The sequence below is a fragment of the Varroa destructor genome, unplaced genomic scaffold (assembly GCF_002443255.2).
Source record: "Varroa destructor unplaced genomic scaffold, Vdes_3.0 BEIS01000007.1, whole genome shotgun sequence".
NCBI classification, from domain to species: Eukaryota; Metazoa; Arthropoda; class Arachnida; order Mesostigmata; family Varroidae; genus Varroa; species Varroa destructor.
In genome coordinates, this window is record NW_019211460.1 from 11,239,221 (window position 1) to 11,256,706 (window position 17,486).

Below are 17,486 nucleotides of genomic sequence, written 5' to 3' on the forward strand. Positions count from 1 at the left end.
TTTAAGCAACAAATAAGCGCCTTCAAGCAATATCATAACCTAAGACACCTGGTTCCTTTTTCTCGTGTAGGTAACTATCTTATATTAGCCATGTCGCTATAAACCTTCCGCCGACGCTAGCTTAAGTCTCAAGACCATCAAGATGGGCGTCTACTATTTTTACATAAATACTTTTTTAGAGATGTTTAATTTCTAAAAGAGTCTTTTCTTGCCATTTCATAATTGTACTACTCTTGTAATGCTTGTCCATTTACTGCAGCTTCTGTAGAACATCGTATGGACTACTTTTCTCACGACAGACTCTCTGAAGTTAACTTTTTACATAGACAAGAAGAACATGCAACGCTACTTAGAAGTAATGCAACTACCATCACTTGTAATAGCACTGCACCATCTATGTTAGAATCCGATAGTGGCCTTAGAACGTTGCCTTATTTCGGGCCACTTCGACGTAGAAATGAGAGCAGCGTTAATAAAACTCTTCATATACCACCATGTATGAGGACAGTTCTCCTTTAACTACCCCTTTTTGACTAGGCTGTGTTTGCATACTGTGAAAGTTGTTTTGAGCGGCCAAGATGATAAAGTCTTCCGATTCGAAGCAGCAATACCTTCAAAAACTACAATTGTTATACGCCCACTAATTGACAAGTCAGTGTTGACCTCATGTACAACCTGGACATATGGATATAAAAACTTCCTCGGATGCAGTTTCGTTCTTATTTCCACAACTACCAAAGGATTTAGGTTTAGTCGACAGTTCTGAAATAATGGCTAGTAACTAAAAGGAAATCTGTGACATAAGCTTTTTTTTAGCACAATGGTAAACTTGATTCTTTCATAGGTGAATAAAGTACCATGTCACATAAAGTACCACACACACACAAGCTGCCGCTAGCCGCGCTCAACCAAGCATTTCTCCTCCATGCGAAACTTTTCAAACGGGTCCTATATTGTTTGGCGACATACGTATTATACATTATGTTCTCACTTTTACTGCGCTTTATGCGCTTTTCCCTCCCCAGCCTTCTCGTTCCACCGGCGTGTGCTATTACGTCCAATTAACACTCTAGCATGTATAGTACGTAATAGAACAAGGGCCCTCTGTTAAGTGCAGTGTAAGTGGGCCGTTGAGGGGCAAAAGGAACACGGACCGTTTACGCATAAACTCTACCAGATAAGCGATGAGTTCTCCCTTCCTTGCCCCTCTCCCCCTCCTCTCACGCCCCTTATGAAAGAGTTCCATCTTTAGCGGCCGTCCAAGTTTGACCCAAGTAGATGCCAAATCGCACACAGTCTAAACTATTGTTTCGGTTCTAGACTGGGCGCCTGTTCTCAAGAGAAACTTTGGTTGACGACAAGCGGAGCAGACGATGGCTTTCATTAGCCTACATATCTTTGGTTCCATGAACACTGAAGCTACTGGGTAGGGCTGGTCTGAATCCAGCTTTAAAGGTAACTGGCAATTTTTTTTTGTCTTTAACGTTATTCAATTAGTAGCCCTGGTGCAAGGTGACACCTTGATGAGTTAAAGGCTCCTTAATAATAACTCTGATCAGATGAGAATAGACCCATAGTAGCTGGTATCGTCACTTTAGCCGAACTCCAGCGCTCTTTGGTAATTGTCGACACGCTCGATAAGTGGCATTAATCTAGGTCCAGCATTCGTAAGATCGTAATTTTTCAACGGGACAGGTTGGTCCGTTCTTGAACGCCTTCTGCTCTACGACACCTAATTGCAATCAGTGCACGAAGAAGCGCCCGGCCTACGTTTCCCGATAGAGCGAACAAACGAGGAGAAGCCAAATTAATTCTGTTCAGGTAAGTTGAAAGTTGGTCGGGGGAAGTTTCGAAAAAGTTTCAATATTCTTTCAACTAATTGGAGTTATGTGTGATCCGAAAGTGATTGTTATTTGAGTAACGTTGCGAGCGCGCTAATGGTGATCGAATATCAAATGCCGCCTATGGATGCTCGTAATGTTGCACCCTGCGATAACTACGCCTTCCATTGTTATATTTAAAGATATATCGCCTAATAGTATGGTATTTCCGTCACTATCTAAAAATTCAATCCAGAGGAATTCGTTTTTGAAGCTGATATAGGTAATGACAAACATTGATATTTGTATAACGTTTAGCAGTCGCACATCAAAACATTACTACTGATGTGTTTTTTACAAAATTATAATGCGACTTCATAATGAAACGTAGACCACGAGAGGTACTCTTATAGGTAGGTAGTAACCGTATAAGACAGATCGTGACTGTTCTGTGGGGCAATGTAAATCTTCAAGGAAGTTTTGGCTTTGTGACTAAGTACTGTCAATCTATGGCAAATACTTCTCCTATTAGTAACCCATTCCTACACATTTCACATTGGTTCGACAATGTATCAGGACCCATTATTGGAGTGTATTACAAATGTATTAATTTTAACTTCACGGTATAACACTCGATAATGCAGGTGTACATTTAGCGACTTCCTTTACAGTCGCAGTAAATTTTCCAACGAAGTAGCAAAATGTTTAGCTTTTATTCCGGCCTCTCGTGCGTTTTGCAAAATTTGATTCTGGCAAATCTGCTGAGTCAAGCATCAAAGGCCTTCAACGCATTTCCATATCTCCTACTCTGTACCTATGTCAGCATTCAGATCTAAATACAGAGAGCTTCTTACTGACAGCCATATAACAACCTTGTCTGCGACGTCACACCACTGTGATACACGTTGGCGTTTTTAGTCAAGGACGTAAACGAAGAGCAAAAGACTGGAGCACTCGTGACGATGCCTTCGTGTGCGGCCTCGCCTCAGCCCTACCCGAGTAGGACGCTTATCCGCCCCCGATGGCCGCATATATATTTTTCTCCCACCGCCACTTACTCGCTCTCCATAGGCGGTTGCCTCACTCTTTGCTGCGCCTGTGCGAACTACTGATGCTATCCAAGAGATTCAACTTAATCTACTATTCCGTGCTGACTCCTGCATCTCCATGAGAATAACAAAGAAAAGCGCTTCTTTAAGTGGACTGGGCCTGAAGCACCCTTGGACGGCGAGTGACTGCAAAGGACTCGCTAAAGCTGGCTGTTCGCTCTGTTTAGCCACTGTTCGTGCTGCGTTCTTTCTTCTATTTCGGACCGTTTTGCTACCCTCCGCTAGATATTGTGTGTAAGGATTACACGGGAACGAGGACGAAAACTTTTGTACACAATATGTGATCCAATGGTGCAATTGGGGCTAGGCGGAAGATGGCTCGTGAAGTGCGTTAAGTGTCGTGGGACTGCGAGCCATTTGATCAGAATGTAATTTTGGTAGGCATGGCATTTCCAAGCGAATATTCAGCTCAGGTAATTACAAAACCGTAATTTAAAAGTAAATGTGAAGTATCTGCGAACATTCATAATAGTCCTAAGGTAAATACTCTCAGTAGAAGATCGCTGCTTCAACTATATGACTCCCCTCACGAAGCGAACTGTGTTTGTCCCTCGCTCGAACCTTAATAGGTGTTTCCCAATTGCTTTAGACCAGATCTCAAGCCTAGATCACCTTTTTAAGTGACTTTAAGTTTGGTAGCGAAACAAATCTCTGTTACACCATTACGGAAGCATGCCTAGACGAGCGTATCCTCAAAGTTCCACATCGCAGTTGGTCTTCGATCCTTTATCTTGCATCGACATCGACATGACAAATGTCTTACTGCCTAAATTAATCTTTGTACAGAAATGCTACCGTTTGTTTGCAGGTAACTAGCTACTGGCTGATGATATCGAGAGGCAGTTAAGCCCTACCGTACTTCAAGGCATCGGTTGCTAGATGAATCGCGAAGTGGGATCTTTCTTTTTTAGATTCGTATTTGACTTCCGGATTATCATCTTAGCCGTTTAGAATTACTTATTTCAACCTTACGGAGTTGAATGCCGTCTTCGTAGAATCGCTCAACGTTATGCGCTATTATTAAGATACTCGTTCTTCGTACATCGTAACGAAAAAGGTTGCTTTTACCGCAGGCTCTTACAAACAAACGATTGCGATCTATTAAGTCTTTACTACAATATAGCAGTATAGAGTTTTGTTTACGCTTCAATTTGTCGCGCGATATAACTTATACCACTAGTCTACCATCAAACCACAACATCGATACTAATGAGGCCTATTTTGCATCCTTAATTAATTGTGCTAATCTATGTTCTAGAAAAAGTAGTGATATTAACACACACACACACACAAACAACTATGATCACTGGTACCCTCGATTTCTATGCTATATACTAAAATCGGTTGTGTGCCTCAGTCCAAAGATGTAGGAAGATCCAAAAACGCTGAAATACATGATCTTCAGTCCCTACAATGCCTTTAACGCAACCCGTCACCTGTCTAACTAGCTCTTTACCTAACGTATTTGCACTGCCCCGACTTGGCTTGGAGCACTCCTGGTTTTCCTACAGACTTATCTAACCGTTCTCAGTGGAATCATCTCATCGTTTTTTAATTGTAAAAATAGCGGAGCTGCTGGTGTTGCTACTGGGGCTGATGGCCGATGGTTAGAATAATGGCGGCAGCCACGGCAGCAGCTTTCTGGCCACGGTGGCCATACGTAAAGTTCTACATATTTATTACTTTCAAAGAACTAGGCGGAGTAAAGAAGATGACCCATCCCCTTTTTGCTGCTTGTTACTTTAGTCTCCCGAAAGAAATGGCTAAGCAGGATTCGACCATCCGTGAAACTAACAGCTTCACTTCTAGAGGCGGTAGAACACTACACGACACGCCACAAGCATCAATAACGGGAGAGTTTAGAAGAGCCGCTGTAAGACTAGAAATAGGCGCTAACGTTCCGGAACGACCGTATTTCGTGTTACGGGGGCGGCCTTTCTCATAGGCGGTTCTTTGTCACCTCCTAGAGAATTTTCTCAAAAACGCTAATCACGTCACGAGGAATTGAGCTGGGTTACAGACACGTAGCACGAGAATGTGTTATTCTAGATACCTTACAATATCGGAAAACAAGTAGGACAGAGCGATACGGCAAACCAGATTGATCAAGCCAGCTATTCGTAGGAACCCCTTTTGGATTGTTTCCTAGCGCTAGCGTGCTTAGTTTGTTAATTATCGCGATAAACATCAACGAATTCGCTACTTCCGTGATAATTCACCGGCAACGTGTTTGTTCACGCAACTTAATTATGATCTGAGGTGGAAATCAGCGAGCATATAGGACAATTGCGACAATGTCGGCTAACTTGGTCGAGCGAAGGAGGGGACTCCGTGCGGAACTCAGTGCGTGCTGCAGGAGGATGGAATGGAACGCCACTAACGAACTCATGAGGCAATCCTTGGTTTGAAATACTATTAGACTTAGTTTCTAACGAAGACTCATCCATGGAAGTTAAACAGTAACAGACGAATATTTTAGCAATGAAATCTCATCTGCATAATGCATTAGCACTTAACCAACTAAAACAAGGCCCGAGAGCGGATAGAGACACTTAATTTTGTTCAGAGGAACAGTCACCTGAACGGAAGTTCCAGACGTAAAGCCGAAAGCATTTATTTAAGCATCAGTCCACTTTAAAAAGAACCAATCGTGCGACAGCGATGAACAGCGTCGCTAATTGTCACAGCTGAGTTATGAAAAGCTGTGAACTTTGAGCTTTTTGAAGTGGTGGACAATATGTAGCATTCTTATGGTTCATAGGGTTTAATGGATTAAGTTAGCATTAAAGTTACAGTAAACTGAATTTTCAAGAAACATCAATCTAATGTTTAGCGAAATAGGTCATATGCTTTTTTTTTCCACGTCCTAACTGTCGAATTGATATCTCCAACCCACCGGCCCATGTCCAATCTAATTGAACCCAGCCTTTTCCGCAGGTAAGGTTTGCAACGAAGTGTTTTTCAATACTAAAGCTACAACGAAGTCAATTTTTCTTGAGATAGTCTCTAGTGAGGACAGGCAGCTTCTCGCTCGTCTCCTAATTAACATTCTTACAATTCCACTGCTTACGAACACATTAACGCCGCAGACTTAGAATTACATACCAGTAGTGTGATATTGTTGTTCGAATGATGGGTTTACGTGACGTGGTGCTTTTTACAACGCATGAGCTTCTTCAATATACGGATGCGCAGCTGCACGGATAACACATGCATATATAATGTTTTCCATGGACTACTATTATTTATACATACTTAACGCCTCTTAACGGTAAACAAACTTTTTTACCGTTTTAGTGTATAGTACCTACAAAATTGGTTACTTTACAAGTCGATAGAATATCCGAAAAAGAAAAGAGTCATAATCAGTTTGTCGCTTTACTATCTAACAGTATAAGAAAATAGTGCTGCTTTCTCACAATTTTCGTCGTGTGCTTTCGTTGTGTCGGAGAACGGCGCGCCTGTAGCAGCCTTCCTTCACTGGGTTTAGCAGCTAGAAGCTGCCAGGGGCGAATGGGTCGTCGAAAAGTGGCCCAGCGAATCAAGGAACCAAAAGAAGACTCACAAGGCGGAACAGTTTGACGGGCACCGGATCTACGGTTGCCCACTTTGGCCAGCAATACGAGCAATGGGCGGTACGTAGGCAGCTAGATGGGTGGGTAGGCAGGGCGAATGTAAAGAGAAATACAGGAGCGCTCTGCGAAAAACCAAATAACCTGCATCACACCCACTCACTTGGCTCTTGCAGAGCCCTCAGCGCAGCCAGCGGACCGCCTGTCTGTCAGACTTGCTTTCCCGTGCTTCTGAACCCAACCGCCTCTTCGATACATGCACTCGCATACCCAGATTCGCATGTACCTTTACGGTTATTACACACAGAACCACAAGAACGGACTTAAATACACGTGTCCTCGCACAGACGACTGACGGCGGCGGCAACAACGACGCCGATAATGACGAGACCTCTACACTACCGTGCTTCTCTAGCAGAACGAGAGTACATCGCTGCCCCTAAAATTTCTCAGACCCAGACCCATGAGATCCTACTTCCTTAACAGCATTAGCAGTGCTGGTAATTGCAACTAGCAGAGGAAGGGCGAGCTGAAGAACAACCTACGGCCAGTTTCCTCAAGTCCTGTGGGGGGTTTTATCCCCTTAACGTCGCTCCGTTTGCTTCGCGAGTACTCCTATATCCAAATAGTTCCCGCAACTTTTCCGTTTAAGTTGGCATTGGTCGACCATTTGAACTATCAACGACATCCTATTCATCACCCCCAATCATTTTTACTACCATCCGTAGATAAGGTTGAAACGGCAGCCCTAGCGGAAACTTTTGACTCTTACACAAGAATTCGGCAGCTCCAGGCCTGGTCGACTTGCCTTTGCTTCAGCCGCAACAGCATGTGCTCCCAAACTGTCCCGGCTCCTATCGGACCCCCACACGAAAGTGCCCCGGAGGTCTTGGGACTTGTTTGCATTGACGTTTGTGACAATAGTTCGTCACGCCATCGAGCAAGTTCACGCCGTTTAGCATGGTGTTTATGTTTACGTACAAAACGAAAACAGAAGAGTTAAATCGCAGTAGTTGTGAGTAGCCATCTACGTGAACGAACCGTTCGCAAGTGGTTGTAGGGAAGCCAATTCACGCAATCAAATATTTAAAATGCTATATGTAAGTGAAATTGGAATCGAGATGGGATACTTCCGTGGAGCCGTTCCACGGACGTGATCTTTTCTCATCGTTTGCTACGTTACAAAACATAGTCTCGTAGTCGTATATCTAAACATTTCAAATCAGTTTTGGGGGGAGGTGTGCTTGGAGGGAGGAGCGTCCCCTAACAGACATGATGATATTGTTACATATTCTAAATCGCACGACTTGCTAGCAAAATCCGCTATACTCGCTGGCATGAATGTTTGCTTGGGTAAGTTCAAACTTGTCTTGAAGTTCTTCTCTTGGTGGTCTGTTTTCCCAAATAATATGACTTACCTTATTTATAATTCATAACATATTTGCACCCGTACAACTATATTATTTCTGTTCTTTCAAAGTAACTGTGCTGATTACGTTCAAGAGTTGCTACATATAGTATGCATCCATCCGTTTTTGGTTATTTGTTGTTTTAAACCTGTTCTTCATAAAATTCTATTGTCATAGACATGCTAAACCTATTTTTTCTACTACTGGACACGAACGCTGATTCGCTTGGACAACACAAACCTATTCAAGAAACGGACTACAGCGACAACATAAATGTTGTCTACGTCGTACTTCCTCGTTATCATGCGATGCTAACGTGCTAACGCCATATGTTTCACGGCCCACTTTCAATCCTTTAGGCCAGTTCTTTTCAAACAGGCTTTTCTGTTAGATTATTCTCTCGGGTTAAGTAGAAGCCATGCAGTCACTCGGCCAAGTTACTCTTTCCATAAGGAAGAGGGAAGATACAGTGATGCTGGTTTGTCACAATGCTTCTATACCATGCACAAGGTTGATTAGTGAGGCTCTGCGTTGACGATAATCCCCGGCTTATAGCTGTTGACGTCTATCGACATGTTCGTATCGGATACTAGTCGATTGAATCCTATTCAGCTACTTGTAATGATACTAAGGTTACTTAACGTATCCTGCAAAAACCGATCTTAGGAAAAAGGAGCCTAACGACCGCAGAATGCCCTTAAAAACTGTATGCTGTGAAACTATTATGGTAGCTATCGACTGATATAGTTGTTGCGTTTATCGATTCAGCCAGCTTGCCTTCTATGATAGCCTCTTTAGGAGAAGGGTCGTTGTCTCAGAATCTATGCCCCTTGTGCCTCGATTTCGAAAACTTACGTACGGATATAAAAAACACATGATAATACACTATAATACAAATCGAGCTGCAGTTATTACGTCGAAATCTCAGGAGTATTTGAACAGAATCAAGATCGGTAAGTAGATAAAGGTGTCGAACTCTCCGTGCGCATATTTTCAGTCTCTATTGTGTTCGTTAAGTCCTTATATTGTATGACACTTGATCTGGTTTATGGGAATGCCTCAATGAGTCGTAAACTTCTATTCCACATCGATATTCTTAACTGTAAGTTACAAAAATAAAAAAAATGATAAGAAAGGCTAAGACAAAACAGGTTACGCCTGCGTCTCCAATGTACAATACGGATAATATGTTAACAGTTAATGAAAAAAACTACTGTTTTTTTTCAATTTGAAACGAGGAAATAAATTACGATTCTAGATAGAAAAGCGTCTATATGAAACTGTTAAGTACGCATAGATACCGTCAACTGTGTCCAAAAGTCTTCAAGATTTCTTGATAGCTGAAGAAAATTTCAACGAAACAACGAGTAATCTCTTTCATTTACCCAAGGCTTTAAGCGCCGTTGACACGAAGCAAGTTATACTACGCTGCTGCACAACTTTGGACATGAAGGATCGTACCCTGTAACCTTTTCAATGCTACAAGCGTCATTTGTATTTTCTTCTAGTCTCGATCGGAGTGCGCACTATCTGTTCCATTCAACCATATATATATCTCATTCAACGCTAGCTGACTTAAATAACGAATCAGTGCAATGACAATGGCTGCTGTACTAATTATAATTTTAACGACTGACATAATTCTAGCGTGTTCCGTTATCAAATAATGAACTATACCAAATTATCTACGCTTTATATTATCATTTTTAAGAGGAAATATAACCCAGAAATGCATAATCGTGAAACGATACAGCCAAGGCATAGACTATTTTTCTAATATCATAGTATTTTTTTTTAGCAGTTTCACGCTTACAAATTCGTTACCGAAAGCGTTTCAGTTAATTTTTCTGCGTCTGCCCCTTCTTGTGCCTTCCTTAGGCACAGATAGGCACACTGAATAACTGTCAGAAATCGCATAGACAACGATAGCTGCACAGAACCATAGTATTCAGCGCTAAGAAATTTGCGAAATATAAATTGTTTCTCAGACTACCACTACTTCTCCTGCTACTATTACGCCTACAAAAACTCCTACTCTTCCAGGACATACGGTGAATAAAAATTCACTAATTATAAAAGTCTAGTAGAAGTAACTGGTCAGCAAAAAACTTTTACAGCGGTAGATAATGAAACTGTCTCATCAAGTGGCTTTTACCTAACGTTACTTTGCGAATGTCAGGAAAAATCATTGTAAGTGGTTTCATGGAGACGCGATTGCTACGTCAGGACCGCTTGAATTAGTAGATCTTTACGAACAACAGTCTCTGGACAGTTTCACTAAAGCATTGAAGCAGCGTAGCCGTTGAAGCGCTAACGGAACGTGCCCTCTGAAAGTACCTGATAAAGTATTATCGGGGAAAAAAAAGACAACGCGTATAATCTGCGAGACCCTCATTAGAGTTCTCGTTCCTGAACGTGGGAAATACCTCTCGAGATCGGCTCGGAAGAAGGGTTGACGTACTGGTATAGCCAATACTGAGTGATTATAAGCGGCCATGAGTTAATTCGTCTGTTATACAGAGAAATGGCGCCTGCCTTCGTTAATACATCGTTTCCTACCCTGAGTGAAGATAAGTAACGGAAAATAAATATCTAAAAGTACGTAAACACAATGAAGCTATACGTTAATATGTAAATTAGTTTTATGGCATGACAGAGCGCTTGCCAAAATCCACTGGTTCAATTGTATGCTGTATACTTTTCTAGCGTTTCCGTTGGCGTGGAAAAGACGTTAAACTCATGAGTGGAATATCCGGTTATGAGAAAGTTTCATTTAGTAGTCATAATTGTATAATCGATTCATGACGGTGCTATAAGTGGAAAATTTGCTCTTAGCTGTTCCGGTAAAAGTTATGGTTCCGTGCAGAGTCCATTTTTAACCTATTCACAGCCGAAACGAACGATTTTGCTCTGATTAAAGTTTGATCAACGAGTTAACTCGTAGCTACGGACGAACGACTGACTACACGATCTAAACGATTGATCTACTGGACAATTGATTGCTCTTTGCACTATCGTTACGCGTGAGATTTTTAAGACATAAATAGAGCTCAGCACTGATCGAAGCCCTTACATGTTGCTAACGGCTTTCGTTAAGCTAAAGGACGATCCAAGTTCGCAAGAAACAGAACCATTGTATTGCATTCAGAATGGCACAAAGTATTTCATAGTCCCGAAAATAGGGCTATCTAAATGTGAGAGCAATCTGCTTTCATATACCACGGTGGCCCTGCGCGCAGCCTGAGTTAAAAATATCCAAAAAGAACAAAGAAATAAATACCATTACGCGTATAAGGTTTGGCACCCCGAACCCTAGGAAATTTCTGCTCAATGCGACAAATGATCGATTTCTCTATCGAGTTCTCTGAAAAAAGTTCACCTTAATCAACGATGGAAACCGACCCGGCTGGTGCTTGTTGGTACGAGCATTTCTCGAGTTCGTTTCGAAGGTTTACCTTTTGCGATCTCAGCTGCTTGCCCACGCGGTCTTTCTGTTACAGTTGATCTATGCCACGGATCAGTGGAAGTTATTATGTAACCATTACAGTCTGATGGTTCCCATTAATATCAAGTCAAGGCAAAAAGCTTTAGTCGCAGAGACAAGCACAGATATTGACAAACGATAGAATCACGCTTTTTCCGTCCCTACGCCGCGTCTTCCAGACAAACCGAAAAGCGGCAGCACCTAAACTTCTCATAAGCCATTCATTTTCTTTTAAATTTTCTCTCGATTTAAAAATTCGGCCACTTTTTCTAGGCGCCGCATCCTGCTTTAGTTAGACTACGGCCCTACTGATAGAGGGCAGTGAAATTCATTGCCTGGATTCTGCTGACGCGCCATCTGGTGGACCAAGATAAATAGAAGTCAGAACATCACATCGTGATCGCGTGCCGATAACTTCTATCTAGCGGCGTTTACTTTATTGACGCTCACCAGCGCAGTCTGTGTGGCTTTGCAGCATGACTACGGTAGACGATGTTCCCTGGTTGGAGTGTACAAGAAGAACCAGACAGCGACGGCGAGTCCAGGCTGTGTATGTCGAAGACGCTTCCTCCTCTGTTGAAAGAAGCGCCGAACTACTGGTCGAGAAATTAGGGGACGTTTAGTGCATAAAAGGCGTCCGCATGGGATTTTTGTTGGACAAGGTCTTCCATTAATCGCGATTCGGCGAATGTTGGGATCCGCGCTCCTTGGCAGAATGGCAGATATTTGGTTCGACTTTCACCGCTATTGCCGACAGAATGTGATTCAGTCACGTGATTTTCTGGAAAAACCCTGAATTACCTAGGAACTAGGCCCGAAACATTAACCGGACTCGAGCAGCGACTAACATGCAAGCATTTTAGAATATGAAAAAAGAGAAGGACGGATTCATTATTGAAATCGTACTAATTTACTCTAGAAAACTACTTGAATGGTGGTGGTAATAGCAGCAGGAGTCGTTGTCACCATTGTAGGCGGGTACTGAGGTAAGGCATTTCGCAGAAATGAAAGTTCTTGCAAACCTACTAGTTTTAATAAAGGTGTCGGAATTATTATTCTTCTTCATGCATCATACTTCACTTAATAGGAAAATGAACGTAGTTAATGGAGTAAAGAAAAGCCCGAATGTTGACGTCATCGTTGAGCACGTCCTGGTTGGTCCAGCAGGTATACTATCGTGCAGGGTAGACGACCGCCATAGAAGCGGACGACTCGTTATGAGATTTCCCAAAGTATGGATCGACGGAATCAGTCAGTTACGTTACGTATGAACAGAAAGGCACACTACCTTTACACATAGCGTTAGTTACTTATAGAGGCAATGATAAACAGCCAATATCGATGCAGAAGTAACTGAAGCACTCCAACGTACTCCACATAAGAAAAATAGACGCATGACCCAATATAAATTCCGAATACGAATAGGTTCGTAATAGAAACTGGCAAGATTAGGAACTTCATATCGGGTGTTTACAATAACCTCTATCGTTCATTTAACTATTTTACCGTACAATCGTGGATTGTACAGTTTCAGTTAATCTGGCAGAGAAAGTACACACTTAAAAGATTCTCTTTCCGAAACTAGAAAACGTAACTGCCGAAGCTACGTCCAAAACGTCAATAGATAGTTTTTGTTCTAGAAGACCTGTTAAGAAAAGGAACATAAGAAAAAAGTTTAGATAGTGAAGTGTGTTTAGACGACGCACTGGAAATAAAGTGCAGTAATCCTAAAATTGTCATAATATTAAAAATATATTATTAAAAAATTGTATAATAAAGTTATTTATTTATTATTAAATAAATTTATTGTAAAAGTAGAGATTATTCTAAAGGGTTATTTCAGCATCGTCTTTCTGCCTCTGGCATATAATGAACACATCGGAAATCCAGGCTCGTTCGTTTCACCGTGATAGTTATTTAGATAATTTCGATGGCCAATCAAAATCGGAGCGAAGTTAAAAAGAAAAACTCAACATTTTGGTAAGCACACTATTCATAAAACTGCTTAAGTCGTCGAAAATAATACCAGTACGTAATCTTTATAGCATAAAATTTTATTTAATGAATGACTAAAAAATGATCCATTTAAAATAACGATTTAGCGCAACGTTTTTGTTAGGTTAGGGTTATGTTAGGGGTAATGTAAGGGTTATTTCAAACGTCAAAACGTGAGTGTGTGTGTGTGTGTGTGTGTGTGCGTCTATATATTAGCTTGCTGTCATATGGAAACAAAACAAAAAGCATTTTATCGTACCTAATAATGTAAACTCATTTTTACTATAAATATGCAATGATGCTGTGGTTTATTATTTACTGGTAATTTTTTCAAGCTACTATAGGCAATTTAGGCCGGTGTAAGTATTTGCCTTTAGGCCAAAGCTTTTAAACAAATGTATTGAAATACGTAAAGTGATGATAGAGCTCTAACGACATCAATATATTCTAATTATGAGGTAATCTTACTGTCATTATTGTTTACTCCTTATCATTTTAAAATAACCTGCCTCTTACGATATATATGGCTCGTTGGTAAAATATTTATAAGATTACACATGAATATTTTTGTATTGATTGACAGCTGGGTTACGTATCTGAATAGGCGGCTTCTAGAGCGTATTTTTAGGTTTTTGACCAGGTGGGCTGTTCAACCCTTGCTTGAGAATATGCCTATGCCAGTACTGTTTGTTTGTGGCAAATAAAACGTCTTCAAACGATCGTCAGTCGTATATAGGTGAATTTCGGTAGCGACTCCTGATGAAAGCGCCTCGTCTTTTGTGATGTTCAGTTCAAACAGATCGACACACTAGTGATTACGTGTTTGTCTCGGCTAATAGAAAGCACTGCTGATGTGTACTTTTTATGACTATTAGGTTGTTAACAATTTAGGTAAGGTTAGTTCTTTTCTATTTGTCGAGGCTGCGGCAGACTCTTAATTCTGAAGATATGTTTACTGATGACGTCTCACTCAAGTAGCATTTGCATAGTCATTTCCATAGAATCGACCAATGTATTTTTAAACGTGACGCTGTCACAATTGAATCCGGCGGATTTTGAGATTAAACAGGCTGTGAACTATGTGCCGTGAAATTTCATTCTCCTGTGGTCTGGAAGTTTGTGAATGAGAACCGGTTGACCTCATTCCAAAAATGAGTTCAGAGGAAAACACGATTTTTAGTTTCGACAGTCAGTAACCAAACGTCTGTTCCTTGAAAGCTACGGGACGACAGAGATTTTCGAGCATTAGTGATGACGTTAGGCCAATAGGCCTTAAGCTAAATCACAGTACGCGAATGGTGTAACCGTTCCAAGCGTGAAAGGCCACCGAGCAGATGACCACGTGACGGAACCGGAAAAACAAAAACGCACTGCTGCAATTAGGAAGGCTTTTCACAATGCAGAGCTTCGAGTCTAAGCGCTCCGTTCGTCAGAAACGGTATTTCACATGTAGCGTGTTATAGAATTATAACAAAAATAATAAGGATACGGAAATTGAATGAAAAATAGGTCCTTCGTGAATTGACTTTAGGCTAGTTCGAAATACGTGGTGCATTCCACGTACAATTTGCGAAACTTTAATTAACAAAAAAAAAAAACCGGCTAGAGGATACGATGACATAGATAAGACATGTTTTAATCTCTGCCGCCAGCTAGAAGAGGACCAGACGAGAGAATGGTGCCGCCTGAAACAAAAATCAAGTTCAGGTGGGTTCGGCCGTAAGGTAGCATTTGCAGTGGACATCAGGAGCATCTGCTACTTTGAGATACTCGCCGAAAATGGAACAATGAATGCAGCCTACTATCTGGAGTTTTTTTTTAAGAGCCTTATAGATCATTCGGACGGCAGTCGAAAGCCCGCAGTCCGAATACTTGCTGACGATGACAGACCTCATCGCCATGCTTCGATTACTTCCCGGATTGAACGAAGCAGTGTCCAACGTTAACTTCAATATGCCTATTCTCCCCATCTAAGTTCGTGTGACTATGCGACTCTCCATGCCCTAAAAAAGCAACTGGTAGGCAAACATATCCCACTAACGATTTGTTCCGAGAAGTCATAGGTAGAAAAAATTACACATAGGAACGCGAACGCAAAGTGTATGGCCGTCCAAAAGCTGCCAGAGCGCTGATGTATGGAAAAAAAAGAAGGATAGCTTTAACGTAATTGAAAACTTATCATTTTAGCCTAACTAGTTCAAAACTTAATCGGCCTGTATTCGCTGGCAGCAACCTAAAAAGATACCAACTTACATGCATGGGTATACGATAAGGACAAAAAATCAATCATTAAAAGGGTTTGACAAGACCTTGCCTTTCATGAATTGTTGTTGAAGTTGTTTATAGCCTTCAAGTTATTATTATGATTGGTTTATAATAAATGATGATAGCAGAGTGATGCTTTACCCTTAGATAATTAAGCCTTTTAGTAGAGCCAGCCGTAACCCATTAACTGTATCAGCTACCACACCTTCATAGATTTGTTGAGTTTATTTATCTTTATAAATAGCTTGATTTTACATAAGTAAGAAAATAAATCAGTCCTTTTTTCACAGAAGAAGCAGAACCAGGCCATGTTTCCTTACTCAGGCCGCATTTATTTGCGTTTTGTCCCTTCCTTCAAAAACACTATTTCTCGCTTTTTCTTTTCCAATACAGCAACCTCTTATAGTCGTTCCTGTGCCACTAGTCAACTGGTAGCGGGGAGAATAAACTCGTGCGTCATCCGAACATCAGTATCTCACAATTTCGATTGTTTGATTTTCTGCATCTTGTGACGGCACGACTAATGCGTTTCTGTTTCTGTAGATCCCTTGTAACATAGCGACTGCTGGTCCTGCTTTACGCCGTTGCGGCCTGAGAAAAACTTACCTCGAGTGAAGATTCTAAAAATTGGCTATCGTCAGTCTCTTTTTCTGCAACTTCCTGCCTTGCCCGAACAGCGATCTCACTGGAGTAGCCATCGTCGACTGCCAATGCAGTTGTTTCCGAGTAGGACCACTGTTGATAAGCTTTTATATCCAGTTCTTTTCGTTCTTCTGGTTCCCCATTATAGAGAGACGCGCGCGCGCGCGCGCGCGCGCCCTCAAGTAGAAATACGCAGACCGCATCGCTCACTCTGTTTGCTTTTGCTGACCAATTCCGCTCAAGCTACCCCCCTGCCACTATCTCTGCCGCTGATGTTGTTGTTAAAAGCGATGGTGGTAATAACATTAATGTACTTATGTTATAAAAACGTTCTCAGTTTAACCTAGGAGTGAAGAGGGCTTAAAATACCAACAACAATAAACAAATAAACAACTCTTTTATAGGCAGCAGACAGAGATAAACAGCTAGCAAAGAATAGCTAGATATACTGGACAGGATATAGGAACCTAGAAGGGACGGAAAAAGGGAAAGTCCTTGGTAGCTAGACGGGAAAAAAGCAGCGGTGACTGAAAATTTAGGGGAGTGAAATTTATTTATTAATTTTATAAACTAAAGAAGTCGGACGCTTGGTTAATTTTACCGCTTATTTTAGATGCTTTTGTAACAAACATCAATTGACAGTGCGCACTCTCTTCACGTATCGAGGCATTATTCGTGCCCACCCAACTCAGGCGAAAAATGAAGAGCAAATATTCAACTAAGACCGGATACGGACCTGTCATAAACAGCTGGTGCAATCAATTGAATCCTAATTGTCCGTAACGTTAAAGCAAAGTTTCTTTTAAGTTACGAAAGACACCTTACAGGGTCCTAGATGATGTGTCTGACATGCAAGCAAACGAAGCACTACTTCGATGCGTCCAAATTGACAACTGAGGTGGAATTACAGTTACTGATATACGCTCATGTTGTTCAAGCCGGGTATTCGAAGTATCCGTCTAAAACGATTTTCCTCGCAGGAAAGTTGCCACATCGTAAGAAGCGAACTGGGCAAGGCCAAATGTCAAACAAGACGAAGTGCTAGGATGACAGGACAATCGATGCGCCAGTATATCTAATTTCACCACATATGGAGGCCACTCCAGATAACAATCTCCAACGAAACTCCTGAACCGACGCTTGTGAAGAAACCGAAGGACGGTCAAGAAAAATTTTTCCGTTAAGCCTTA

General features: G+C 41.4%; 1 protein-coding gene and 1 long non-coding RNA gene across 6 annotated transcripts in view; one reads left to right on the top strand and one right to left on the bottom strand.

The window, feature by feature from the left end:
* The window catches only part of LOC111254013 (uncharacterized), a 213,462-nt gene that overhangs the window by 93,172 nt on the left and 102,804 nt on the right, over positions 1-17,486 (bottom strand). The gene's annotated exons all lie outside the window — the stretch shown is intronic.
* LOC111254020 (uncharacterized) lies at positions 1,303-8,729 on the top strand. Of its 2 annotated transcripts, none has more exons than XR_015317631.1 (4): positions 1,303-1,455; positions 1,696-1,821; positions 2,681-3,342; positions 3,738-8,729. It is a non-coding gene; the product is annotated as an uncharacterized LOC111254020 (long non-coding RNA). The 2 variants fall into 2 exon arrangements; XR_002674891.2 differs by having other exon boundaries at positions 1,305-1,455; positions 2,739-3,342.